This window comes from Archocentrus centrarchus, chromosome 4, assembly GCF_007364275.1.
Source record: "Archocentrus centrarchus isolate MPI-CPG fArcCen1 chromosome 4, fArcCen1, whole genome shotgun sequence".
Lineage (NCBI taxonomy): Eukaryota > Metazoa > Chordata > Actinopteri > Cichliformes > Cichlidae > Archocentrus > Archocentrus centrarchus.
Window position 1 is genome coordinate 23,604,294 of NC_044349.1, and position 27,206 is coordinate 23,631,499.

Sequence of the window (27,206 nt, forward strand, 5' to 3'; positions counted from 1 at the left end):
TGGATTTAAGCTTGGGACCTTCTTCTTGTGATACAGCTGCGCTAAGTACTGCACCACTGTGAAAATATAAATTAAATGATTAATTAATGTACTTGGCTATGTTATCAACATACATTTTTTATCATTAAAAAAAATACTATGGCGGCATGACTGATGCATTCAAACCATTTTGGGTCAACATGAGGTCCAACTTATTAAAAAAGAAAAGTAGAATGATAAAGTTTGAGAGTTCAGAAATAATTCTCTTTCAAGAAACTGCTAGCTCTGTAAAGGTGTAAAACATGTGTTGCTCTTCACTTTAATAGCATTCCTAAGAGTGACGCTGCGTTTTCTCTGACTTCTATCCGCAATCACAGAACATTATTTTAAGGGACTGAGCACAGCTGTATTACAGTCAAAAGTGTTCCATAACCAAACCTTGTTCTCACACACAATAGCAGCTGCTTGGACCATGCTTTTTTCATGTGCTGCCAGTTGAGTGAACTTGGATAAGACTTGAGCTTCAGTTTGTGAGAGAATGGAAAAGCCCGCTGCCAAAGTTTCATGAAATATGGAAATTCCACAGAAACACCAAAAAAAAGAAGAAGAAGAAGAAGCCAGAATGAAGGCTTGAGAGTAACATAGAGAGAAAGGAGAGAGGGCATAGAGGTGAAAAGGCAAGAATCTTAAGAACAAAGAAACTGAGATAGCAGGCAGAATGAGCTTAATCTGAGAGAAGGTGAGATCAGTACCTTATCCATTCCGTAGCCTCTTCTCTGGAGATTTTGTTCCCTATCTGCTTTCCTTTACCTTAAATTGACAGTGTGTGTGTGTGTGTGTCTGAGCTGTGGTTATGGGACAGGTAAGGTTTGAGGACACACTGCTGTAGTACCTCACTGATGAACACCTTCCTGTTTCTAAACTTTAATTGAACGTCATTTTGTCTGGCACAGTACTTCCATCTCCAGTAGCAGATCTGTGTTTCACATAGCCAGCAGCTTTCTCCACCACTCCCGGCGACAAACCTTCACACGGCACTCTTACACCACACCTGTAAGTTCACCTGCTGCCACTCGTCTTGTCACACCTGAACTGGGTCGTCTTATTTTGGCAGCTCTAATGTTTCTGCAACTCTTTGGCAGTGTAGCTAGAGTCGAAAATCTTCAGCCACCAAGCGCCAGAGTTCTAGTAAATTAACTCTCTGGCAGATGTAGTAAATCAATAAGGGCTGATTGAGACAATAACATTTAAATATGCCTGTCTTTTCCTGTTGTCAGACTTTATCCCTGTTGACCGCCGTTCACTCCCTACTGACTGTGAGCAAATGAAATCTCAGTGAATCGATGTCCTTGTATTAAAAGAGACTCTACAGTCTAAAACTCTGAACTTTTGCTCCTGCTTCTCTATTTTACAGATAGCAAAACAGGTAATTGATAAAAGTCAGACGTTTTTAAATGCCTCTTTATCAAGCCCACAGACGGCTGGGATCAAATACTGAAACAAAAAACATTTATCAGTGGTAGAGCATTTGTGTAGGCTTGCATTTTCCTATATGAAATACGTGCTTGTTTACGTGGCAGAAAAGGTTCATATTCAGTCACTATGAGTTTAGCTTCAGTAAGGGACTCATTTGCCTTATTTTATAAGGAACAGATATGATTACTCAGAGCAGATTTGTCTCTTTGAAGTCTGTACATGTACGACATAAAACAAAAATAATTTTGTTATATACCAATGATTCATTTCTTTAATGGAGGAGCTTTCATTTTACCTAACAAACCTACCTAATATCCGATTCTATATATGAAAAAACATTTAAGTGGAAGGTAACTACATTTTTTTTCTTTATTTATTTGGGCAACACATGAACATATGTGGGATACGCAGGTATAAATATAAATATCAGGATCACCTGATCCACTATTGTTTTTCAGTTACATTTTTAAGTTAGCCACTTAATGGCTGGTGAGCCAGAATCTCCATGCAATCTGCTTGCTGCTTCGGTCATCTTTAATATCTATTTTTATCATGCCTTCAGTGTTTTGTCTGTCCATCCATTTCAATCCAGGAAAAAATAAGAAAAACAGAGTTCTCTGCTGTTCTATAGTACAGTCTCCTAATTAGGGGCTTTGCAAGGTCTAAACAAGACTCCCACAGCATACAGAAGAACAGGAGAAAGAGAAGGCAGAGTCAAGTAAAGCTAGAGAGAGGCCTGCACACAGTGAGAAAGTGAGGGGCCAAAGAGGAAAAGACACCATCCTACCCTATAATCCCCTGATATCCCACTTGAATCCTGACAGCGCTAACCAGTTTTTATTGCTGTGAATGGGAGGAATACCAATCGAGATGCACCTACGTGCAGCGCACTTAACAGCACCGCTGTCGTTCTCTGCTCTGGGTGGCTGCTCTTAGCTTAGCTGAACTAATGGCATTATATTAATTGACCTGGGGGCCTAATTATTACTTTGTTGTCAGCACAAACCCAGGTTTGTATTTGTGTGCAAAAACCCACACCAACAAGTGGACACAAAATGTTGACATTGTGAAGAAAATGATATGTTTTCATTTTAAACTCACTTTATGTAGGTAACTGTGGGTGTGCGATATCTTTATTGACTTCAAACAAATAGTCATTGTAATAAAGTTTGTCAATTTGTGACAGCTACAGTTCTGGAGTCATTATTTCAGAAATAGCCTCCAGCCCCCTGTAATCTTAATGACAGTTTCTAATCTCACTGAGAGCAGAACAATCCATTCACTTACTGTAAGTGAGTGCGACACTAAATATTATCTGCTAACAGGCTTCCTTGAACTGGACAGAGTTTGTTGAGAAATTAATTACATTAAAATCAATGGTAAAATTAGGAAGGTTTCCATCTTTAATGTGTTTTTAATGTGATTTTTAGGCTTAAAACCTAAACCTCCAAATTTGTTCCACTGAAATATAAGTCTAGGATGGCTTTTACAACTTAGGGACAAAATGGTGCATGACTTTGAGAGACAATCTCATGTTGTCATGTTACAGAGTGACTGAACAAATAAAATAGATATTTTGCAGAATTTCAAGCCCTAAAGCGATTTAAGCTCAAGCAGGTTTGAAACTCTTCTTTTCAAAGAAAGCCAAATCCTCCTTGTTTATTACCCAAGATTTCACCTGTCTGCCAGCCATTCCTCACGCTCAACGCTCGCTTCTGAGCGAGTCAACGGGATGCACGATTTCTTCAGCTGCACTGGTGACAACTTATGTTTACTCCACTCACATTCACTGCATGAGGGAGATGAGATGGAGGGAGGTGACGTGCGGAAATGGAGTGGCGCAGGATAAACGGTGACAAGAAAGACAGACATATGGAAAGAAAGACAGCCCAAATGAAAAGAAAGGTGATTGGTGCATCATTGCTTCACTAGACTATGATTAGGCGAATATCTGTGGAGAACGTGGTATGGCTGTAAAGAGAGAGAGCGAGAGGGGGGAAGAGAGGTTTTGGTAACCATCATCTTGGAGATCAAAGGCCTGTCTGCTTGTTCTGCCTGCAGCCCTTCTCTTCACTTTGGAAGAAGGGAATAGGATATTGGGAGGGAGGAGGGGTTCTGCATCAAGAAGCTGAGTGGAAAAACTACTTTTTCTCGCTCACTTTGCTCTTTACTTGCATCTGTCCTGATGCTGTCTCTCTCATGATCAACAGCCTTCTATCAGACTCTTGATATGTATGCAAAAAAAGCACAAACAGACTCACAAACACACTGCACATGCACGCATACAGAAAGAGGGAGGTCCGCAGCTGAATCATGGAGTTAATGAAGCAGCAGTCACCCGCTCTCACCCAAAAAGCCCAGGGGAGTCAGCGATGTGACCTTGATCTGTGTGACTCATACAGACCACTTCGGCCAATCATCGCTACCATCACCTGCAGTATTCTCTTCAATTTATTCTGTCCTTCTCTCTCCTACACACAAAGAAAGATAAAGGGCTTCCCCTTCCTAACCTGAAAGAAGGATTAAAGGGTAAAAAAAAAAAAATCATAGATATATTCTCTATAATCTTCAGGACTTCAAAACTGCAGCAAAAAAAAAAGGCCAGCTCTGAAATTTCTTAACACAAAGTTTCTCCCTCGACTCTGACTCCTCAAAACCACTGCTGACCATGTGCCTGAAACCACCTGCACATTTTTAGCATTTATCTCAGACACAGTTAAAAAGCCAAACATCTGTTTGCGCCAAAACAACACCAGCAGACCACAGACGATGGCAAACAGCACTGAGATATTTTAAAAGGGAGCAGAACTGTGAGAAAGAAGGCGAGAGGGCGAGAGGGGAAGGAGTGACAAAACTGTAGGATGAATACAGATCCAACTTAATTTAGGTTCAGATCATGGCAGCATGGAAATCAATCATGACAGCTCTGTATCATATCAGCGAAAAGATAGTATTTGATATCATACTTCCCCCATGGTCTGGAAAAGCCTTTGGGAATGCCAAAGGGAGAAAGTGTTTGCTGAGAAATATTGTGGCTTCTCCTCCTCCTTCCTACAGGAGTTCAATCAAAGGTCAATTTAAATGCTAATATTAAAGTTAGGTTATGTATTTGGAATTTTACAGCAGTTAGCAGATGACAAACTGGGCCCATGTCGCACTGTAGGTATGACCCGTCTCTGCGCGTTAGCATAATGTAAGTGAGATGAAGGGCGACAGACAGATGGAGGGAGGGGACGCAGGGCTAAGTGACAGCAACCGAGAAGGGTGAAAGTGTGATGTGTGATGTGATGCGTCAAGTCGAGCTTCCCTTTCTCCTACACAGCCTCCCATATATCTCCCATATGACATGACATGGAGGAAATGGAAGATTTGCTGTGTAAACATAACCTTTGACCTCTGTTTATCCAATATTAAATTAGAATGACAGTTGGACAGCCCCTCCCACCTCAAACCTTCAGCACTAACCGGATGCCATTAGGCTTTCTCAAGCAACAGTCATAGAGGGTCACGGTAGATGGAGAAGGGAGAGATTGAGGTCTCCCATGTCTTACAGCGTGACAAACAGCTAAATAAAATGCTCATGCTGGCTTTGAGAAGAACAGCCATCTGCTGGGGCCAGCTCCTCAGATACGGCTGGATATTTCTGAGTTTGCAAATATCCTGGGAATATATTTTTTCCCCCAGAAGGGACAAGAGCAAGTGGAAAAACTTTGCCTTAGTCAGAGACTTTCATTCACAAACTTACTCAGTAAAACTGGTGTTGTAGAGGAAGCCCAGGAAAAGGTGGGTTATCCTGTAGCCTGGTAATATCGTCTGGTCTCTATTGTACCCCTGTCAGTTTGAGGCTGATTTGGTTTCCTTAATCAGAAACTACTCTGTCCTCAGGGCATCGTATTAACTTTGTACAAGAGAGAGGGAGAGAAATGGAGGATGAGGGAGAGAAGTAGAGAGATTAAGTTAACAGGACAAATGGGAGTCATATGTATTGTTGGGCTGTGTGGCCAAACAAAACACGTGTTAGGGAACTTTGTTCAACAACGGTTTGCCAGTGCAGTAAAGTCTTTCTGGTATTTTTTGGCAACAGTCCCCACGCCTCTGAACCCTGTTGGATGGCCAAACAAAACAATCCCCATTTTAAAAACCCACAGAGCAGCATCAGCTCTGTGATCTCACTTTATTTCCATAAGAAAACAGCATCATGAACAAATAGTATCATGTGTAAAACCTCTGAAAGCTACATTTCTGTATTTTCAAGAAGCACAAACTTCTTTTTTTTTTTCCTGTAGCATCAAATCTCAGATACAGAGTAAAAAATGTGGATTGCAGGCAGAGCAGAAGGCGGCCACGAAGTTAAGCGGGGTTTGGACCCAAGGTGCCGTTTGATAGGCCAATTAGGATGGCTGATGGCCAGTAGAAAAGGCAGGTTTTGGTTTCAAGACATCTGTTTTCTGTGTTGAGTCTTCCTAATTGTCAGAGTTAAATGTGATGTAAATTCCTGATCGCATGCCAATCTAATTACCGTAACTCAATCAGGAAGAGTCAGCATAACTGCCTGCATAAAAATCAATTAAGGAGTTAGATTGTAAATATGCACTGCAAGAAATCATCTATTGTTAGCTGTTCATCCAAGATAATGGTCTGCTTTCAGTTACTAGCTGGGTGGTTAATGGAAGTATGAGTTGCTGAGCTACAAATATGCCAAACTAGTGGAGGAAATTCAGACAATAAAAACACCCTAAAGTGAACTTATTCCAATCCTATGAAGGAGTGTTTATGTCTTTGTCTCACCTGAGTGGTGTTTAATAAAGAAAAGGGGCCATATTTAAAAGCACTCACATCCTGTCAAACTCTCTACCACTGGAGTGTTTTCATTTCCACTGTAAATTGCACTGGGACTTAAGTGGCACTGTGTGTGCGTATGTGAGTATGTGATACGTGCCTAGCGAATAGAAAAGGAGCCCTGTAGTGAAGCACCCTCTGCCAGCCTCTCTCATGTCCCACGGAGAGGGCAAGATGCCGTCAGCAGATGCTCTGATGTGTTTGTAAGGGGACACAGAGTTAAATGAGATCAGAGGAGAGGCAAATAGTCACACACTATCTTTGTCTATCCCTTTCCTTTTCACCTCAGTGTGCAGTGATAATTAACCAAAGGCTCACTGTGGTGAGCAGATATATGACATTTGGGTTTTGTGTGTCAGAAAGAGTGAGAGGCATGGCACCTTTTAAATGCGTTTTTCAGAGCTGGTCTCTAAAGTGAGTCAGCTCAGAGTGACGGAGGAGAAGTGAAAAGACTTGAATCTGCTGGATGCAGAGTATATCTCATTATCAGTAGACACTGTGTACAGTAGATTTCTTTAAAGAGGTGGGGCCAGGCTGTGATCTGTCTGCACTTGGCAAGCCAAGACACTATGTCTCCTGCAGAATTAAAATCAAGCTATTCAAGTGCTCAGACACTCAGGACCTGCTTTGTGCTCTGTTTTATGCCACTTTAATGTACAACTGAAAGAGAGAAAAGCTAAAGGCGGCGGAAAAAAGGAAACTTTGTGTGAGGAGAAAGCCGAGTCTAGCTGTCTGTGGGTGGTGGATGTGTTTCTTTGCCCGTTTGTGTTTGCAGTGTAGTCTAAATTTCTTCAAAGTTGACCTTGCTGTGAAAGCAGAAATGATGTCATGGCATTTCTTCCTTTTTTCCCCAAACTTTTCCCAGGATAAACCATTTTCCTGCCCTACCGGCTGATATTTAGATTCAAATAGATGTGACAGAACAAAAATAGAACAGATAAAAGGAACGGCTATTAAGAAGTGGTAATAACACCTTTAACACTCAACTTTATCAAAGAAATGATGTACAGCATTACGTTCTATTAAAACCTGATCTTTATCTATTTTTATTAACAGTTTCACTTTACCAGAGATTAACACCAAAGCCCCATGGTTCGAACTTAAGAAAATGTCACACTGTGCTTCACAGGAGATCCATTTTATTCTATTGATATACTCAGACATGGCTGACAGATGACACACCCATCCCCTCACCCTTGTAATATCATTACTTAATCTCCTTGGTAGCAATTACTTCTGAGGGGAACAAAAGCCAGCGCAAGGTAGCTATTACTGACATGGCAGCTTAATGAACAATACAGCCTCCTTTTCTATAAGGCCAATTTGCACAGCACCCGTAACAACACCCTGTCTAATGAAGGGAAACTTTTATATCAGTAGACTTATACTACAGTCCTACAGGCATGAGTTGAACATCTCGTGATTTTATGATGCAATAGAGCAGTGGTGGCAAAAATGCTCTGAATATGGATGAGCAAACAGGTTGAATGGGGAGACAAAAATGAGGAGTCCACAGGAACTGATTAAAAAAGGTGGGAGCCCACTGGGCTCAAGCTAAGCACAAGCTAACATCTGAAAGGGGCACTGTGACAGAAATGGATGTGGTTCCACAATACGAAGGGACGGGGCAAGTGGGAGGGCAAAGCTAAAATGTCAGGGCGCAGGTAGCAGGTGATATACAGCACCGGGAAGGCCAATTGTGCGCAGCCATGAAGGGATAAGGGGTCATGGGATGTCTGCACAGTCTGCAGTATGTGTGCTGGAGTCAGCAGTGACAGAGCAGCAACAGCCCCCCCCCCCCCCCCCCCCCCCCCCCACACACACACACACACACACCCACACACACTGTAACCAAGGAATGATCCGTCTCCCCGAAACCACTGCTGTTAAAAAAAAGAAGACAGGCAGACAGTGAGACAGATAAGTCACAAAAAGCAGAATTTTTTTTTTGGGGGGGGGGGCTTATCATATTCCTAATTTGCTGGCACTCTGGCACAAGAGAGAGGAGAAGACATGAATTTGAGAAAATTACCATGAAAAATTAAGATACTAATTAAGATAAAAAAAAAATGTTAAAAAGATTGAGACAAAGTGTTTCTTTTAAACAATTACACACTGCCTTCCTTCCCAAGTGAAAATGAGGCCCCCAGACTGAAAGCCAGAATAAATGAGGCGGTGGGGAAGCAGTTGGGGTTCGTTTGGGGAAGGTGCGGATGTTAATCATTTCCACCATCGGTTTACGAGAACCCAGCACGCTTTGTCTGCCAGTGCTCCTGTGTCGTTTATTTGCCTGTACTCATCAACAGTCTTATTGCATAAAAACACCCTCACACGCAGAAAGAAATGTGCACTATGGTGTGTGCATACACCTAAACACAAGTATAGTACATTTCTCTCTGGAATTTCATTCTATAGGAGCAAACACAACAAACCCCAGCATCAGGAAGCCTCTATAAATGCACAGCATGGCAAAGAAAAAAAAAATCCCCATAAATGAAAGAAAATATGTATATCAAAAAGTAAGGATACACAAAGTAAAAAGAGTTGGGTTTTTTGCCTGCCCTCCCAATATTTTGCACCAATAATATTCCCAACTTTTGTTGCTGGGAGAAAAAGGAAATAGCTTGAAACCACCTTCAGGATTTTATTTCCAGAGTTTCTTCCATAGGGGGAGGTGAAGAGAACACATTCACCTAATTCCTGTTTATCAGCCTAGAGAATCAGTTTTACTCTTTTTGGTTAATTAACTAAGTGGTGCCTCCAGGCCCTGTCGCCGCCAGGTGCCAAACTCTATCAAGCCACCCAAGTGTCTCAGACTCTCTAACTTCAGGGAAACCGCCCCTGGTCTTGTGATGATAATTGCAGAAGCAACAGGGGAAAGAGAACATGCACAGGTTGAAACAATTACAAACATACAAAGGAGGAACGTGGCTTTACCCTTAGCTCTTGTTCTCTCCGTCCCTCACACACGTTAATTTTGCTTGCCTTCAATTCTTCGGCTCAATATTGACATTTTCGTGCCTTTCTCCTGCCTGCCTTTATCTTCTTTCTCCTCTCCTCTGCTATAATTCTGTGGCCTGCTACTCAAAGCTCTACTGTAACTGGGCTTGGCCATGAAGAGTGTCAGGAACCTTCCTCCAAACTCCAGCAATTTTTCCCATTTACTCCAGCTTTTCTCCTTCACTACATCATGCTGTTCTCTCCACTGCTTCAAATTCTTCAATTTGCCCTGCTGGGCCTTGGCAAGCGTCAGCCACAGTCTTCCTCTGACCAAACTTCGATTGGCCCACTTCAAGCTCTCACTCTAGGGTCATTTATTTCTTTCTTTTCCTGGCATGTACCAAGTTGCATTCTTCCAAACGCACTTATGCAGCAATGGAAATCATTTTGGAAGTGGCCCAGGCTCTTCTCCTTTTTTGTACCCCAGCTGACGCCCACAGAGAGAACAAGAATGAATTGTGGGAGAGGAAAGGAAAAGAAAGTAGAGGAGAGGAGAGGAGAGGAGAGGACAGGAGAGGAGAGGAGAGGAGAGGAGAGGAGAGGACAGGAGAGAGGAGAGGAGAGGAGAGGAGAGGAGAGGAGAGGAGAGGAGAGGAGAGGAGAGGAGAGGAGAGGAGAGGAGAGGAGAGGAGAGGAGAGGAGAGGAGAGGAGAGGAGAGGAGAGGAGAGGAGAGGAGAGGAGAGTGCTTATAGTACTTACTCCAGGTCAGCTAGACAGTGGGGTGGAAAACTTTGCAATAACACACATACTCAAACTCATACACATTATACACACTGACAGACAAATACAGTGTTTTGTTTCATCTGAAAGCAGTAGTCTTCAGATTTGTACAAAGATCCCTCTAGAGAGGAACAAGGCTTCTCTGGCTTGAACTGGTCTTCTTCCAGTTGAACTCACAGTCGCAAGTGAGGGCACATTCCCCTCATTCACTGGCAGTGACCCTGTAGTGGGATAGTGATGCCATCACCTTCTCCACTGGCCAGCTCCACTGACACTATTTCTTTCTGACAGCGGCGGCTTCAGTCAGGTCAGTCGTGGAATGGAAAACAGGGACAAATACACCAACATAAGAGGACTAGTGTTATCAGACTTGGGCTGAATCATTATATCATCCCTACATGAAGCAAACAACAGTTTAGTTAAATGTTTCCACTAATGGTGCTACTGGTTTGAGCTCAGCATGGTACTGCATTGTTACTGCACTGGTTTTGTATCGGTGCTACTCAGAGCTTTGCTACTCAGAGCTATGTGTTGTCACTGACTGCTGGCACGCGGGGGCTGAGTCAAAATTATGTGTAACAACCTATCACGTGGGGCACCTTTGTTCTTATTTGAGCTGTTGTTGGGCCCTTAGCTTTGCTTCTGATGTGTAGAAGACAAAATCATGAAATACAAAGATCTTGCATGCAGTGGAGTGAAACCGAGTGTTAAAAACAATGACAACTGTCCAGTGCAGCTTTTGTCTGTGCTTCACCTTTGTGCTTCTTTTATTTCTTGGCCAGCACAAAACATCCAGGCAACTTTCTGCTGGCTTTCTGGAGTACTGCAACTACAGTAAGTGTGACTTTATAGCCTCTGCGCTAGTTGAATTCCCATAATACAGCTAGAGAGCTACACAAGCAAACACTAATTCAAGACTATGAATCTGCCTTTTTACAAAGATGAGAGGGTGAGGCTGTGGCGGGAACCAGTTAAAAGATATCATAGAAATTGAACTGAAATGACTTTTTTTTTATGATTTTCATCATAAACATATGGAGAACATACAGAAAATAAGAAAATTTCAATCATTAACTCGGGTTAATTAAAGTTTTAGTTTTACTGCTTGTGGCTAATCTTAATTCTTACAGTATAATCATGTCTGTGTGGAGTTTGTAACATGAAAGATAAGCTGTAAAAATATACCATTATAAAAACCATTTATGCAGCTCATTGTCTAATTATAACCTTTTTATCTATTTAAGCTTTCTGAGGCCCAGTTTTTTTGCAGCCTTGTGTAGGTGGCACTTCTACAGAGGCCATATAATTACGCCCAGATTTCAATGGCTTGGCCATGAGAGGGCTGCAGCCTTAAGCCTGATCTGATATTATCGAGTCCTCTCTCACAAAAGGCACGAGCCATTTTAAGCAGAAACTCTATTATTGCCCAGTTAAAATGCCAGGCTGAATTTCACATTCTGACACACACCATTACATTAGAGGGAGATCCTGGCCCATTTGCTCAATTCTCCTGGAATAACAGATTTTTGAAGCCTGACACTCTGGTTAGTTTCACACAACCCCTTAAGGGAATGATTAAACTGTTGATGCTGTTTAATACAAACTTCAAGTGATTTTAATGCTGGATTCTTTGTCTTTCTTTTACTGTAACATTTCAAGTGGGTGAGGGGGAGTCTCTGACATTTAAAGAATAAACTTGACACTTGTTCCTAAATTTGTCCCCTGCTCTATAAATAAAGACAGACCTCAACTGAATTAAGCAGATGGGATCTCTGTTTTATTTTAAGAGTACAGTAATGGTGGGAATTTGCAGTGGTTTACATGAAAGGTAAATAATTGTTAAAATGCGTGTATAAAACACTAGTCAGGGTGAGAACAATTTTGATCTTAGGTCGGCAAAGAAAAGCACACTTTTCCAAAGTAAAAATATGTTGTGCTCCAGCTGTAATGAAACACATAACGGCTGCAGTTGGGATAGTGCTATGGCTCTGAGGATTTGTGCTTTCCTTCCCTCTGAAGTCTGTCTGCATTTTAAACAGACTCAGCACATCTAATTATAACAAAAATGCCTTATACATTAAACGTTATTACTTTTTTCACCCATTCAGAGGCACACTTAAACAAGAAAGTCATTTTCTAGTTATAAATATAGTGTTTTCATGTTTTTCCCATAGTTGGACTGTCTTGGGTATTGCATTATTTTGACCCATCTCAAACAGTATGTGCAAGTGAGAAAACAGACAATAAAAACAGCTTGCTACTGGAACACCTCTGTATTTCCTGCAAAAATCTGTAATAAACTGGATCTAGGTGTTTGTGTACAAAATATACCATCTTATATGGGTTTTTATGAATGGTCTCTGTGGTAATTTCAGTTACGTTTTCTTGTAAATCTGTGTCAAAAATGGTTGTAATTACGATGGGTAATTAATGTGATCTAAACCTACAACACCGTAACACCATGTCATAAGCACAGAAACAACACCGCAAAGCTAGGAGGAACCAAAACAACATGCAGGCAAGCGCACACACAAACACATCCACACAAGATAAATTCCCATCTAAATCAGATGGAACTCAAGTTTCTGACAGAGAATGAGATGTCAAAAGGCTCTTTGCAGCCGTCAGAGTGATCTAAGACCAAAATGACTCAACGCGAGTGGGCATTCTGATTTTTTACACTCGTGTGCCAGGAAACACTTTGCCTGGTTAGTTAAAAACTATGGCTCATTCTTTCCAAGTGTATAATCAGTCACGTTAATGAGAACGGTAATGTGATGCACAAGAATTAGTCCAGGTCCGCAAGGTTGAGTCTCAGGAGGCTTTGGAGGAGAAACTAGTTTCCTTGGGCATTGACTCACTGAGCCTTAAAAAAATAAGCAACCCCACTCTGAGCTCTCCTGAACAAGACCACTGAGATGCCTGACAACAACAACCAAATGTCTTGATGCATACACAGACTATATAACAATATTTTAACACTGAAAGTGCTTTGACAAAATCAATATTGTTTCCCTATTAATCACGCTGATGATGCAGGCTGCTGAGGGAGGTGGACAGAATTCTGGGACACACCTAAAAACACATTAATGTCTCCATGAGGCAGGAGTTGTGTTTATGAGCAAAGATTCAGGTTATTTCTATTACTAGCCTCCCCTGTGTGTCTGTGTCCCCTGGCACTTGATGATGAAAGAGAACTAGTTCACCAAAATACAGCGACGACTCAGTGTTCCGCTTTAAGATTTATCACCATGTTCACTTACACAGACACTCCTTAAGCCTCAAGCCTAACTGAATACGGACTCCTCAGTGAAAACACCAGTGGCTGTTAGTTCTGTCAGTGTGCATGCGAGTGCTCGTGCACATGTTTACCTTTCAGGATTTGTGTCTCATTCTGTCTCTCTCTCTCCGTCTCATTCTGTCTCTCCAGGCTCTTCATTAGTTTCTGCCTGGGTACTAATGAGTGATACCTAAAACCTGCCAGAGGCCCAGGTCTATCCCTCCACCCAGCCAGAGTGGCCCTTGGTAGCAGCATCTCATTGCTTTTTTTGGGGAGGGGTGGGGTTGGCTAGCTGCCTGGTTGAGCCGGTGGTGCTAAGGTGTATTAATGAGCCGCTGAGCCAACCTTGTGTGTACGTGCATGTGTGTGTGTGTTTTGTGTGTGATGACTAAAGAGTCCTCCGGCTGCCACTCCACATTCTACACTCCCCTCCTCCTGATTCCACTATCCAGGGATCTATTCATTTTTAATCAGGTGAGTATCCCAGCTAGAGTCCTTGACTGTTGGCAGAGAAACCACTTCCACAAATACACATGCACGCACGCACACACACACACACACACATACACACACATGCGCCCAACTCATTTCCCTATCTGTTCTGATTCCCACTTTTACATTTGTAATCCTTGCTAATTTGTAATTTTGCTTCTGCGTGCTCGCCTCAAGAGAGAGAAACTAATTTCAGGAGTGAAAAGGGATTATCAGATGCAAACGAAATCTCCCCACCTCTAGACAAAGATACCGATGTAGACTTTTCATGGGAACAAAAAAGTGTCTCAAAGCCTGCTTCATCCTGTATGGCAACTCTCAAAGAAGAAGCAAGTCAACTGCCGCGCTTGCAATTACTCCTTATCAGCAGTGGGGAGCCAACTTGACAATAGCAAGAAAACGCTGAGCTGTGACGGCTCATAAAACACAGCCAGAAATGACAGCAGAGAACATAATCAGCTTCCTCACTTTCCTCTTTGTGAATTTTGGTTAGTTACTAATATATGAATAAGAGGCCAGGTGCCCATTGGGTGTCTATGTGTATATGTGCTTGCCACATAGGAAGCATGAAGCTGTTATAGCAGAAGAGTGTTATTTCATTCATTAAGGCGCCTCACAGTGGCTTGGTCTTTTCTACTGTGAGGTGACTCTGACCTGTCAGACAACTAATTCTCTTCACATTTTTACTTGCCTTGTTGTATTTTTTCCAGACAAATCAGGGAACCCTGTCATATTAACCTATCCACCTACTCTCACGCACTCATGCTCACTTTGACACAAAACCCTGCATGGCTGACTGCAAAATAAGCCAAGGGAACAATGGAGACACACACGGAAGAGGAAAAGATGGAGATAAAGGGAGGGGGAAAGTATCTATGCTGGGAGACAGCTGGTTAAAGCCTGGAAGACAGTAAATTAGCCATCTGATTAAGATTTGAAAAGCTGCAAAGGAAATGAGCATAATGCACCCAATTAAAAGAAAAGACAGCCATAAATACTGAGTGTCAAGCAGTTGTTATCGCTGCCTTGAAAATAGCTCCAGAGAGTGACAACAATAACAATACTGCCATGTACTTACCGCTTTGGTGTCATTTTATGTTGTTAAGATCCATATTGCTGCATCTGTCAACCTCACCTTTAATGTCAGCGCTGAATTTAAACAAAGTTTTGAGATGATAAGAAAAGTCGATAACAAGCCAGATGATAATTGGTCCGCATGTCGTTAAAGCCATATGTCATGAAAGGGCATAACAATCTGAACTAAGGCACAAACACTGGAGCCCTAGAGCTTTCCATGCATTATAGCCTGGAGCTGTCCTCCTATTACTGTCTAAGCCCTGCAGAGCTTCAAAGCTACAGGACTTTTTTGAGGCAGTTAATGGTGCTGATGACAGCAGAGAGGTTCCCTTTGCCAGGTGGAGCAGCACGAGCCAAACACAGAGAAAAAGACAGTAAAAAAAATAAATAAAAAAGAAATGTTCACAAAAAGAGGTGCAGTGCTGTCCGGCAGGCAAACGATAAAAACTAAAAATGTCACTCACGAATAACTGCCATCTTTAACATTTGGCAGGAACAGCGCTTACCAGTGTTTCTGTAACTAAGCACTCAGCTAGCCCCCTCAGGATAGCGCAATTAAAGACACACTCACTGAGAATCATCAATAACATAAAAATTGAAGAGTTAAAAAAAAAAAAGCTCCATTAGAAGTCAGAGGAATGCTGAGAAGGCAGGAGGAAGATCTGAGAGATTACTCACTGGCTGCATGTTTCATAATGATTTGGATTATTTTGGTCTGCTTTATTGCTGTTACATCAACAACATGGATTTTGTGCAAACTGAAAAAACTTTGTTTTTCCCCTTGTTGCAACACCCTTAATGTTTCATGCTACATGACATATCTCAGGCCTGCAAGAGCTGGAGCATTTTCTGTCTTGTTTATTACTTCAGTTTAGACTCTGGTATCAAGTTTCTCTGTGCCGCCGCCACCGCTGCTGCTGCCGCTGCTGCTGCTGCAGCAGAAAGCCAGATGAGAGCGTGGCTGGTTTTGAAATGAAACAGACAGAACAAGCAAGGCTATTTATAAGAAGCAAGCGGATAATTGTTGAAAAGGTTAGAGCAGCCACAGCAGGTAACAAGTAGGCTGCGTGTTGATGCACACAACAGGATGTCAAGGCACCGTGGTGATGATGTTGCCAGGTAAGGCAAGGTCAAAAAAGAGCAGTTGTTTTAGGAGTTACTGAGGTGGAGTTTTGTCAGAATCAATACACGGGAAGCTTTAAACAAGAAGGCAGCAACCGCATTATCAAATTAGAACCAACACGTCAACATTCTGGCTTTATTGAAGATGTACTAGGCTCAGGACTGCTCGGACTACATTTATAAGAGAAGAGGGAAAAACAGCAAAGAGCACATAACAGCAGCAACAAACCAATGTTTCTGCCAGCAGGCAGCAGACAAACTCTGCAATAGCATCACATAAATGTAAAAGAAAAAGCAGAAACAAATGTGGACTCAAATATCAAACAGTAGGATTAGAGAAACGTTTGAAGTGTGACATCAAACACACATGAGCATAAACTGGAAAACTATTTAAGTAGTTTTTGTGTATACTTTGTATGTATATACAACAACATTTCCCAGACTGGCAGAGACAGACTGAGATTCTCAGACAAAGACGCAAAATCGATACACCAGAATACATGGTCTGTGCAAAATATGAATACAAACAAATATTGAACTGTAGAACATTGTGGTTATCTTAAAAGACGTGTTTATATCCTGACTGTTTATTGGACATATCTGTGGCATAAATACACAAATCAGTAGTAGTTGGGGAACTTATTTATTCACTCATTCATTCCTTTCCTGCTCAATTCCTCTGCAAACTCATTCACCCAAACATTCCTTTCTTACTGAGTTTTCCTCTCCCTCGATGTCTGTTCTGTCTGCCTCACTCAGCAACCAAAGAACCCAAGCTAGTCAAACCTAAGGGACCTAAAGGACCATGCATCATTTAATGACAGAGGCTGATAGATGCCTGACAGACTGCCAAATCCCGAGATGTGCTACATGAGTCAAGAACAAACACTCCTCCGTAGTGCAGACATGCATTTGCACATGTATCCATCATCGGCATGTAGGAGGTAGGAGTGTGTGTGTGTGTGTGTGTGACACTGGTCTAACAGACAAAAATCTTGCAAGTGCATATCTTGGTGGCGCCATACAGGACAATGAAGGAGTCCAAGGTCAGGCCCCTGAGTTTAATGATGACGGTAGGATGACATGGGAGGATGACATGGTCTGATTTAATGGTTTAGAGAAAAATCAATGAATAGTGGGAACATGAATGTGGACTAAAGGATCTACTGACTTGATATTGCATCAACATAAAAAAAAAAAAAAAAAAAAACCCTTCCCATCTTGTGCCCTTTCCTTCCCACAGAAACGAACGTTTGAGTGAACAAGCAAATGAAAGTAAATGGTGAAGCCTGGCCTGAGCTCTGAATGTCACAGTCAGTCATTGCAGCCTCCCTCTAAGTGATGCAGACAGAGGCCCATTCTGATTGCCTCACCAGCAAAGCCAAGGGGTGAAAAACATTTACATGCAAATACAAATGACCCACTAGCTACTGTGTGCATGCTAGCTATGGTATTCTGAATGCACAGCAACCACAGTACGCCCGGCACAGAGCCGTTGCCAATCATCAGCTCCATTGTAGCACACAGGCTTTAGAAGGAGGTGTTATGTGTGTAGGATATCAATTATTTTGCCTTTGTGGCTTATTGGTTTGTGACTGCTATTGTCACTGCTTCTCATATCAAGCGAAATTAATGTTAATGAATTCAGACCAGGACTACTGCATTAACAGATTTGCTGTGAAAAAAAGCTTAAATCCATAAATCATTTTCCACATAACTCCTCAGCATACAGACCGTCTACCATCCTCACAGAATCCACTCGTCTCTGACAGCAGTGGCTAATACCGTGTAATCAACCAGCCACTTTCAGTTGGAACAATTGTAATCCATAACCCATCATAACAAACATGCCTCTCTGTCATGCTGAAGTGGTTAAGTATCAGGGGACAGATTGCTGGTGGACGGGCTGAGTCTCCAGGGGTCTTGGACAAGGGGAGACCCTGGCTCTCATCCTGGTTGTCTCACACGGCTGGGACACTTGGATCGAGGACCCGCCTGCTGTCATCAGACCTGTTGCCTCCAGATGGGTCCTGGGACTGATTCTGTGATTTCTGCCCACAGTGAACACCCTCCGCCCACCTCCACTCCTTATTTCAACTCTTCTCATCCAAGACATCTTACTTGACCTTGCCTTGATCTTTTCAACACTTATTAACAAAGCCCAAATCATCATCCTTTTGTTCTTTAACCTTGACATTCAGCTTTTTTAGCTCCGTGCGCTTTCATCTCATCTCTCCCTCATTGGATCAGTTTTCTTGGCCAAAATCTCCACTGTGTGGTGCGCGTGGGGGTGTTTGTGAGTGCGTATGTGAGTGCATGCACGCATGCTTGACGCTTGGGAGATGAGCAGACGCACTGCACAGCAAGACCTCTTTGATTCAGCACAGCAGAGACCCACAGTGAGGCTGTACATTAATTGGTGCTTCTGAGCCATTAATTTAGGCAAGTACATTCAAGGACCCACTTTTCCTCCACTTTCCAACAGCAACAGAGGCTGAACAAGCATCCTCAAGACTCTTCAACTATTTTCCACCTCTCCTTTCTATTTACTCTGTCCCCCCCACCCCAGTTTCCCTAAATACCTTACAGTTCAGCTTCATCCATAAATCCTACACGTGTCACTGTCCTGCCTTGCCTCACTCACTCCCCACTCTCTTCATTTCACCATCACAAGAGAGACAGTAGGTCACAGTCTCTGCTCCATCCCCTCCACCTCGCCAACTGCCCTCCACCCGGTGCCAGCAAGCCATAGTTTTCTTTTTGTTTTTTCAGCATGACTGATTCCCTCAGGTCACTGAACACATTAAGCTGTTAATTACCTCAAAGCACAAAACAAGTGGCAGCTTGGCAGCAAAATGAGACATTAAAAAAAAAAAAAAAAGTTAAAAAAAAGTTAAAGAGTACAGTCAGAAACTTAAAACCACAATGCTGGTGAGACAAGAGGAGAGCAGAGCAACATGACCAAAAGGCTGCAGCAACAACAACTGTAAACAACTCTGTCCACAGCAGAAGCAGACAATGCCAGCGCGAGAACATTCTGATTTTATTTTTGCCTTTCCTCTGTAGCCATAAAACAACCAGATAAAGCCATTTGGGCTGGAAGTTCCCCAAAGAAATGAATCAGCTATAAAACAGCAGCAGGATAATACCAGTCTGGCCCACAGGGCAAGGTTCCTTCAGATTCATGCTGTGCTGATGCGGGAAATGATTCAGGATGTGTGTGACCAGCATCCTCTTCACCGTGTCTCCAACCACACAGTTGTTAAACTGTGCCTTATTAGTTATGTGCTTCGTTATCATAGCAACCTAACAAGGGAAATATAACCAAGGAGGTGTACAACGTGTATCTGTGAATGCCATTATAGAAATCAGTGTTGCTATTTATATCACGACAGAGAAGAAAAATAATATAATTGCAGTATTGCTGCTGGCGCTGAATATGGTGCTCTTTGCTTTGGGCTTGTGTTGGCTTGTCTCTTAGCCGTCAGTGTGAGTGTGCGCTTCAGTATGCCATTGTGTATTCATGTTGTATTTGGGACCACAGTCCCTCATCAGTTTCTTCTCGTTAAAAAAAAAAACAAAAAATGGAGGCTCTGTTGATACAGAGACTTCAGGAGTGTGAGAGTGACCCAAACCGCGTGCGCGCGTGTGTGTGTGTGTGTGTGTGAGAAAACAAGAGAGTGAGAGAAAAAGAGGGAAACAGCTATGTGAATGGGGTCTAATGACAAGCAAACAGGCTGTGAAAAACATTCAGCTCACACACACACACACAAATTGTTTATTTGTATCCAGGAAGTAAACACCGGTGTCCATCTTCATCACGTCTGTCTGCCTTTTCTTTCTGTCCTGTATCACTCGTGGTCCGCTGCCAGCAGTTTATACTCATGAAAATGTCTCTTTCTCACTGTTGCAGATAATGAAAGAATCCCCTTTTCATACCTTATTCAGACATAGGAAAGACACACACACACAGATGAACACATACTCCCTTTGGAGGTACAACAAGCCTATATAGGATGGCAGCTTTAGCAATGGGAAGCATCTTTATTCAACAGCCACTTGGCCTATGGTGATAGCTGCTGCATTCTTTGTTGCTGTCACACTGCGCAACCTCGGGCTTACACAACATGATCCCACTCCAACTTCTTGGAGACATTCTGTCACAGCTAAAGGGCATGAAAAAAAAATAATACTGAAATTAAGACTTTACAAACTCTGAGGAGAAGCTAGCTTGTGGCTGCTGATGAGAGCAACTACATGAGGGAGACTTTTCATAGAAAAATGAAAGCCTGCCTATTATTGACTATATCAAGATTCACTTCTTTGAACGTTCATCTACTCCGACTGCCTTGGCTTATTTGCACTGGATGTATAAAAGACATGAAGACGGAGAGATGAGAGTGAAAGGAAGACCGGGCTGGAAAAACAAGTGATTAAAAGATAAAAGGGAGAGAGCAGATGATGAGGGAGCAGCGGTGTGTGATTAAATGGCAGAGGTGGTCCCAATGGGCTATGGGCCTTATTGCATTTTAATGGGGGGGCTGGATGATCCTTGACCCTCTGTGAGGCAGTGGTAACACCTTAGTGCAGATCAAACTGCCAGCCTTGACAAACCCCCTATGAAAGGCAGCTGGGCATTGAGAATGAGGTGTGTTATGTGTGTATGTGAGGGCTTGCAGGGTCACAAGCAAACGTGTTTATCCTGCTGCTATGGCAACCTCAGCAGTAGCCTTGGGCAAATAACAACAAGCAAAGCCATATGTGTGTGTGTGTGTGTGTGTGTGTGTGTGTGTGTGTGTGTGTGTGTGCGCGCGCGTGTGTGTGTGTGTGTGAGCGTGTGCACATGAGCAAGAGAGAGATTTTTGTGATGAGAGGATTTTTAAAATACAAGCAGTGTGATTTAATATAAGTCTTCAATTCATTACATCTCCTGCCTCCTCACCCCCACCCCCATCCCTTCTGCGCTCTTCCCCCAATATGCCTGGCCTGCCCTTCAATCATCAGTCCCTTCTTTTCACCTTCTCTTTCTCCAGCTCCACATGCTAAGTGGGAACATTGTTACGGTCAATTTGTCCCATTCAGGGTCCCAGTGGGCAGTGTCCCTGCCCTGACAGCCTGCAGACAGAGACCACACTGCCTGAGAGGCCTTGACATCAAGGTCCAGAGGAGACTTGAGAGTGTGCGTTTGTGTGTGTGTGTGTGTGTGTGTGGGGGGGGGGGGGGGGGGGGGGGGGGGGGGGGGGTCATAGGATACAGAATGTGTGACGGAAAACAAGCAGGGGGGTATTCTGAAGAAACAGAAAGAAGAAAAACAGACCTGGGTGCCAGGTTTAGCACGAGCCCCCAGACACCACAGCTCAGTAGGATTTTATCTGTCAATCTCAGACTAGATTGATGTAGGTGGTGAAAGCGTTGCTCCCTCAGAGGATGTGTTGAATAGTTCTGCTAGTCTGGCTAAAACCCAAGAAAATATATGACAGCCTGAACAAACCTGAAGACATAATCACGGTTATTTATTTAAATTTATGAAAGCTCACATAAAAAAATAATAATAATAAAACAATAGGCATTTTCACACATGCCAACAACGGTGCATTTGAAAATGCAAATGTCCAACAAATTGGGATCGGGCAATAACCAGTCCTTACTCTGGCATCTCCCCAGTTCAAAGTCTGTGTGATGTCTGGTTGCACACATGTGAGAATAGCACAAGTAATTGGTGAATTCACAGCGAGCAAGAGGGCATCATGTGTCATCCTGCCTCCTGCACGCTCTAGTCAGGGAGCACCATTGTCTAATCAAATTGAGTATTTCCAGGATCACTTCTGGTGTGTACTACATGTGAAAAAAGTGCAACGTCTTGACCTGATTCTCCCAATGTTGTGAAGAGTTCATGTGTAAAAATCATTTGTGCCCCTTTAAGAATAGATAATAGATATAGAAGAACAAGAAGAAACCAAATCAATAAGTAGTCCAAGAAGGTTTTCCCAGAAGTCAGGTTTCTATGAATATGTTTTGACCAGTATATTTTGCAATTACAGCAAACTTAATGAATGAAAAAAAATAAAGCCTTGATCAGGTTAAGACTTAATGTCGTAACATTTTCCTGAGCCAGTCTGACTAATCTATGTTTTTGATTTCTATGCTGGAGCTGCCCCAAACTCACAGGTGACGTAAACCCCCTCCCCTCCCCCCCCCCGGCAGGGTGCCGGAGGAAGGTGGGGAAGAGGGATTAAGTCACTGCATAAAGGCACCTGTTATTTTAGCACACAGCGTGCAACACTTGCCCCAAAGCAAGGGGTGCAGAGCGGCTGTTGGTGTCAGAAATGAGGCACAAACAGGGCACCCATTCAACCAACGCTGGACAGTGCTGAATCACACTTGTATAGGGCACAGACAGACTGACTCACACACATGCTCTCACAAAGTCTATACACAGGAAGGCAGACACAATATGATGAACACTGCCCCTTATGTTTCTCTTTGAAAGACATAGACAAACTCTCATTCTGCCTTCGTCTGTGACCTACACACACACAAACAATTCTCCAAACTAATTGGCAATTCAGACTCCATGGACAGTGGAGGATCTGTCAAGGGCATGTATGTATGGTGGGATGTTGCAGAGCTCCCTAAATTAGCTAACTTTATAATAAATCACTGGGCACTGCTAGCCAAGGATTAGCCAAGCTCCACTGAGCAGTTTCTTAAGCTGTGAGGAGAAGCACTGGGAATGGAGAAAACACCGCCAAAAACTGACATCAGCACTGGGACCTTGGAAAAGTATAACCCCCTGCCTCGTTTCATTTAGCCTTGTTATCCGAGTTCTCCATTGACAAAAAATCCTACTCCTATATTAGGCTTTAACTTGGATCTATTGCTTTTTCCTTCTGTTGGGGTTTTTCCACTAATCACTTTTAGTGTTTAGAACATCAGCTCCAACATCAGGTACACCATTTCTTCAATTGCTTTCCTTATGTTTGCCTTATATAATTCTCTGTGCTATCTTGTCCCCTACTGAGTCATTTCTCTTGGAAGGAGTAATGCTTCCTACTGTCTGGTTATTTATATACAGACTGAGAAAACATTTATCCCCTCTTCCCTGCATGCACAAACTCCTTTAAATTAATCTCCTTTGAGGTAGCTCATTATGAATCCCATCAAAAGTCACTTTTGTGAAACTACTAAAGAATTCAATCTATTTTTTTCAGTAGTAGGTACCAGTTAAATTAACATTATCTGCCAGCAGCTCTCATGTCGTGCTCTCTTAAGAATTTTTATTCCCCGATCAACCCTGCGCTGCATTTGTAGAAAGTAATGTACACAAATGTTGAAAAGATTTTTCCGTAAACATATCTGAAGATGAGTAAAAGCATCAGCAACTGCTCATATCCTAAATGCTCACATTAGAAGACCAGAGATCATATCAGACCGGTATTTCCTCTGATGCCTGTTTATTAATTTCCTGTGATAGCATTTGTCTTGTAATTACTGATGGTGTGATGGGCCTTAAAAAGGATGTCAGGCCATGAGAAAGAGAGGACAACTCCCACTCTGTCATGTCAAAGATGCCGCCACACACAAATGATTAGAGGGTCCCTAGTTTATGATCATCTCTGCTTTCTTCTGCCTCTGTCCTTTTCACTACCAATGTGTGCTTCCCTTCTGTTACTGTTAAGAAAAAAAACGTTCTGAAACACAGACTGGTGCAGTATCATGTGAGCAGCAGGGACGAAGGATCTATGTGTATCCTGCGGCAGCACCCCTGAGCCCTGGCTGTCAGAGTGGGTGACAACCCAGACTTGAGGAAGAGGAATTAAAGAGGCTCTTGTCCTTGAAGGCTGATTGACAAGGTAGCGACAGAAAGGTTAGTGGAGGTGCTGGTATTCTCTTAGCTGCGCCTACCCTCACACTGGTCCAGGGGCACTGTCTCACTCTTTCAAGACATCTCTCTTACTTTCCTCTCCCCTCACATACACTAGTGCTTGTTACAGGAATGCCTTGACCCTTGGGGACTTCACTTACTTCTCTGTCTCTCTTTCCAGTCCACAAACCTCAGCTTTGGACAAAAGGCAGTTGAAAGGCAATTTGAATTTGAAACAGGAGCCACAACAAAAAACAGCTCCCAAATGGGAAAACTTCAGGATACCTGGAGCCAGATACTGAGAGTTAGTGGTCCTTGCACAAAAAGCAAAAATTTGATTCTGACACTATTCAGCCCAATGTACTGTAAAGACAGCAGCTACTGCAGAGGGAGAGGGGGGGAGAGATGACAGAGCCTGAAGGCAGAAGTAGTGGACATTAGGGGCCCAGTGGGTAGGACTTTAGAACAGACCACCAGCAGATAACATGCAATCAGACAAATCCCACTATACAAACAACAAGCACCTACACACATTCAAAGAGAAGGGGCACGTTTGACCAATCACGCCATGAAGACATACTTACTGTGCTTCCACTGATCTGCAACTCAATAGATTTAGAAATTATGCTTTCTAGTTGTGTTTTACAACAGAGTCAAGAGGGAAAATCCCGTTTAACAGGCAAAGTCAATAATTCATAATTAACCCTCCGGGAAAACCTGTTTAATTTCGGTGGACTGGCACCACATCACAATGTAATAAATAAATAAATATCGATGAGGCATTCTCAGTCTAAAAATTCATGCGAGTAGTGTCAATATCAAATCAATAGATGTAAGCTGAAGCGCCTCCGGACAACTGAAACCCGCTTGTTTTGTGCGTAGCTGCAAGCTACGCAGTATGATATAGAGAATTTTACAGTCAAACCCATTGTAGAGCGCAGATGCCAGAAATAACAGATCAGCCCGGTATTGTGTATTGGCTCGGTTCGTTCTTTCAGTTCTGATAACTAAATTCCTTCGTCTAATGATTTTTTTTTCTCCCCCCCAAAGCATCAAAGCGCGACAGAGCCACAAAAGCGCACCACCTCCACCACCCAGCACAAACCTCCACACCGGACAACTCGGTTCACTTACCTCTGGTTATCACGGGAAAGGTGCCGCCGAGATATCAACAGTATGAGTCAGTTCTGTGTCTCACTGGATATAAAATATCCGAGAGTGATCAGAGGAGAGAGCAGGCTCGTTAGCGCGTTACCAGATCCTGTGAGAGGCTTTGTAAACTACTCCTCCCTGTCGCACCTGTCTCTGGCAAAAACTGATCTCGTACGCCGGCCTGACATCCCTAAGACAACTGTCTCAGGGGTTGTGTGTCCGAACCCCCTGCTAGTCTGAGCACACACAAACATACACACACACACACGGGGCACCACCTGTCCACGGTGCAAAACAGCCCACAAAGAGCTTTTATGTCGCGCAACGACACATGGCATTCCCCGTTAGTCTCTGCAGCAATACTCCCTCACAGCCGTCCGAGATCTCTCCCCCCAAGTAATCTGGAAACGCTGGAGGCAGTGAATGATGAAAAGGAGAATGAATTAATAACCCATCCAGTACACCACTGGCAACGAACCAGCTGCAACGTTTGGAAATTACATCTGCCGTTCTCGGTGCTCGCCCAGTTGTGTTATCAATCTTCCGTCCCTACAATAGTTAGTCTATTTTGCAGCGGCGCACGACTGCTGCTCTGTCACCGCTGCGTCTTTCCACCTCGGGTCTCAATGAAAGAAAAGACTGTTCTTCTCACTGCTTATGCGCCCCACTTTCACGCAGAGCCGGGCTCGGGATCCAGCGCACGGCAAAGTCCCATTCATCTGCTAATTAACAATAGTTCCTGTTCCTTGAGCTGCACTTTGGAGCTTTGGTGAAGTCGGAGGACCACGGCGTTTTGTCTTCTAGCGGTAGTGTGAGCTACAGCATCTCCAGCACTGCTGTCATCCACACGAGACTCCTAAAGCCTGTTAGTGCCAAAACCTGAAGCAGAATTATGCAGCGACTGGAATGGAATTGATTAATGACTAATTGGGCTTAAACTGTGAGGCGTCAAGCACCCTATAGCCTCCTGAACATCAAAGTCAAGCAACTTTTTGCGGCTTGCCCTCTTTTATAGTTAACTTGGTGTTGACTCAATTTCACGGTGGTAAAATGACGACTGATTAGTTGTGCTAGACACGAGTTCAAATTCAACCTGGGGCACGCACCTGACAGTGCGCACTGTTCTTTGGTAAACTTTATTCCAAGAGACCTTTATTCTTAAATACAAGAAACCCGAAGATTTAGAAAAGTTATTAACGGTTGCGCTTTCTGTGCTGACGTTAAAATAAAACAACGAGGCTGATTCAAAGCAGTTTTCTGATAAAGATGAGCATTTATTGCTTTCGTCTTTGTGAAGCAGTGTGCGAAGTACCTGAAAGAGGCTCTCTGTTGGCAGTAAAGTGGATCCAAATAGCCTTCACGAGGATCATGCTGATCACACACCGTTCCAGTGTCATCTATGATCAACATGCGGGAAATTTATGACATTTAAGCTTTAAAATGAACAATAACGAACAGTTGAAATTAATTATTTACGACTTAATTATTAAAAAAAATTTTTTTTAAACCATCTCCCATAACAAGAAACTTGCTGGAAACAGTTTTAATAATACCTGAAAATGCTACTCACTATAATTCCATAAAAGAGTTCAACAAACTTGAAAACACAGTTTCCATGCTCGGGTTTAAGCGCTTCCTGTATTTGCATCTTCTCACTGAGTCTAAATTAACACAATAGAGGAATAATTTAGTCTCATTAAAACTCAATAAGCCTCCAGTCAAATCTAATTGTTGTTCTGTACAATTTAGAGTCTGTGTTTGAAATTAATGTCTAACCAGTTGTGTTTGTTCAAGTGACACTGATATGGGATAAACATGCTTTATCCTCTACTGATGCCAAGTAGGACTTTTTAAAAAGGATCTGATTTCTAACAGACAGGCGTTACATACAGTGGGGGGAATAATTATTTGATCCCTTGCTGAATTGGTACGTTCGCTCACTTACAAAGAAATGAACACTCTCTAATTTTTATGGTAGTTTCATTTTAATGGAGAGACAGAATATCAACCCAAAATCCAGAAAAAAGCACATTACATAAAAGACGTTTTTGTAGTCGATTTGCACACGTCTCAAGAGGGATTTTGGCCCGCTCCTCTTTACAGAAACTCTCTAAATCCTTTAGGTTTCTCGGCTGCGATTTGGCAACTCGAAGCTTCAGCCTCCTCCACAGGATTGAGGTCTGGAGACTGGCAAGGCCACGCCA

General features: G+C 42.8%; 1 protein-coding gene across 1 annotated transcript in view; it reads right to left on the reverse strand.

Annotated features, from left to right (window-relative positions):
- sema6bb (sema domain, transmembrane domain (TM), and cytoplasmic domain, (semaphorin) 6Bb) overlaps window positions 1-25,692 on the reverse strand; it is a 139,774-nt gene extending 114,082 nt beyond the window's left edge. Inside the window, exon 1 of the mRNA XM_030727710.1 lies at window positions 24,985-25,692. The gene's annotated coding sequence lies outside the window, so the exon portion shown is untranslated. The remainder of the gene's footprint in view (window positions 1-24,984) is intronic.
- Window positions 25,693-27,206: the final 1,514 nt, after the last annotated feature.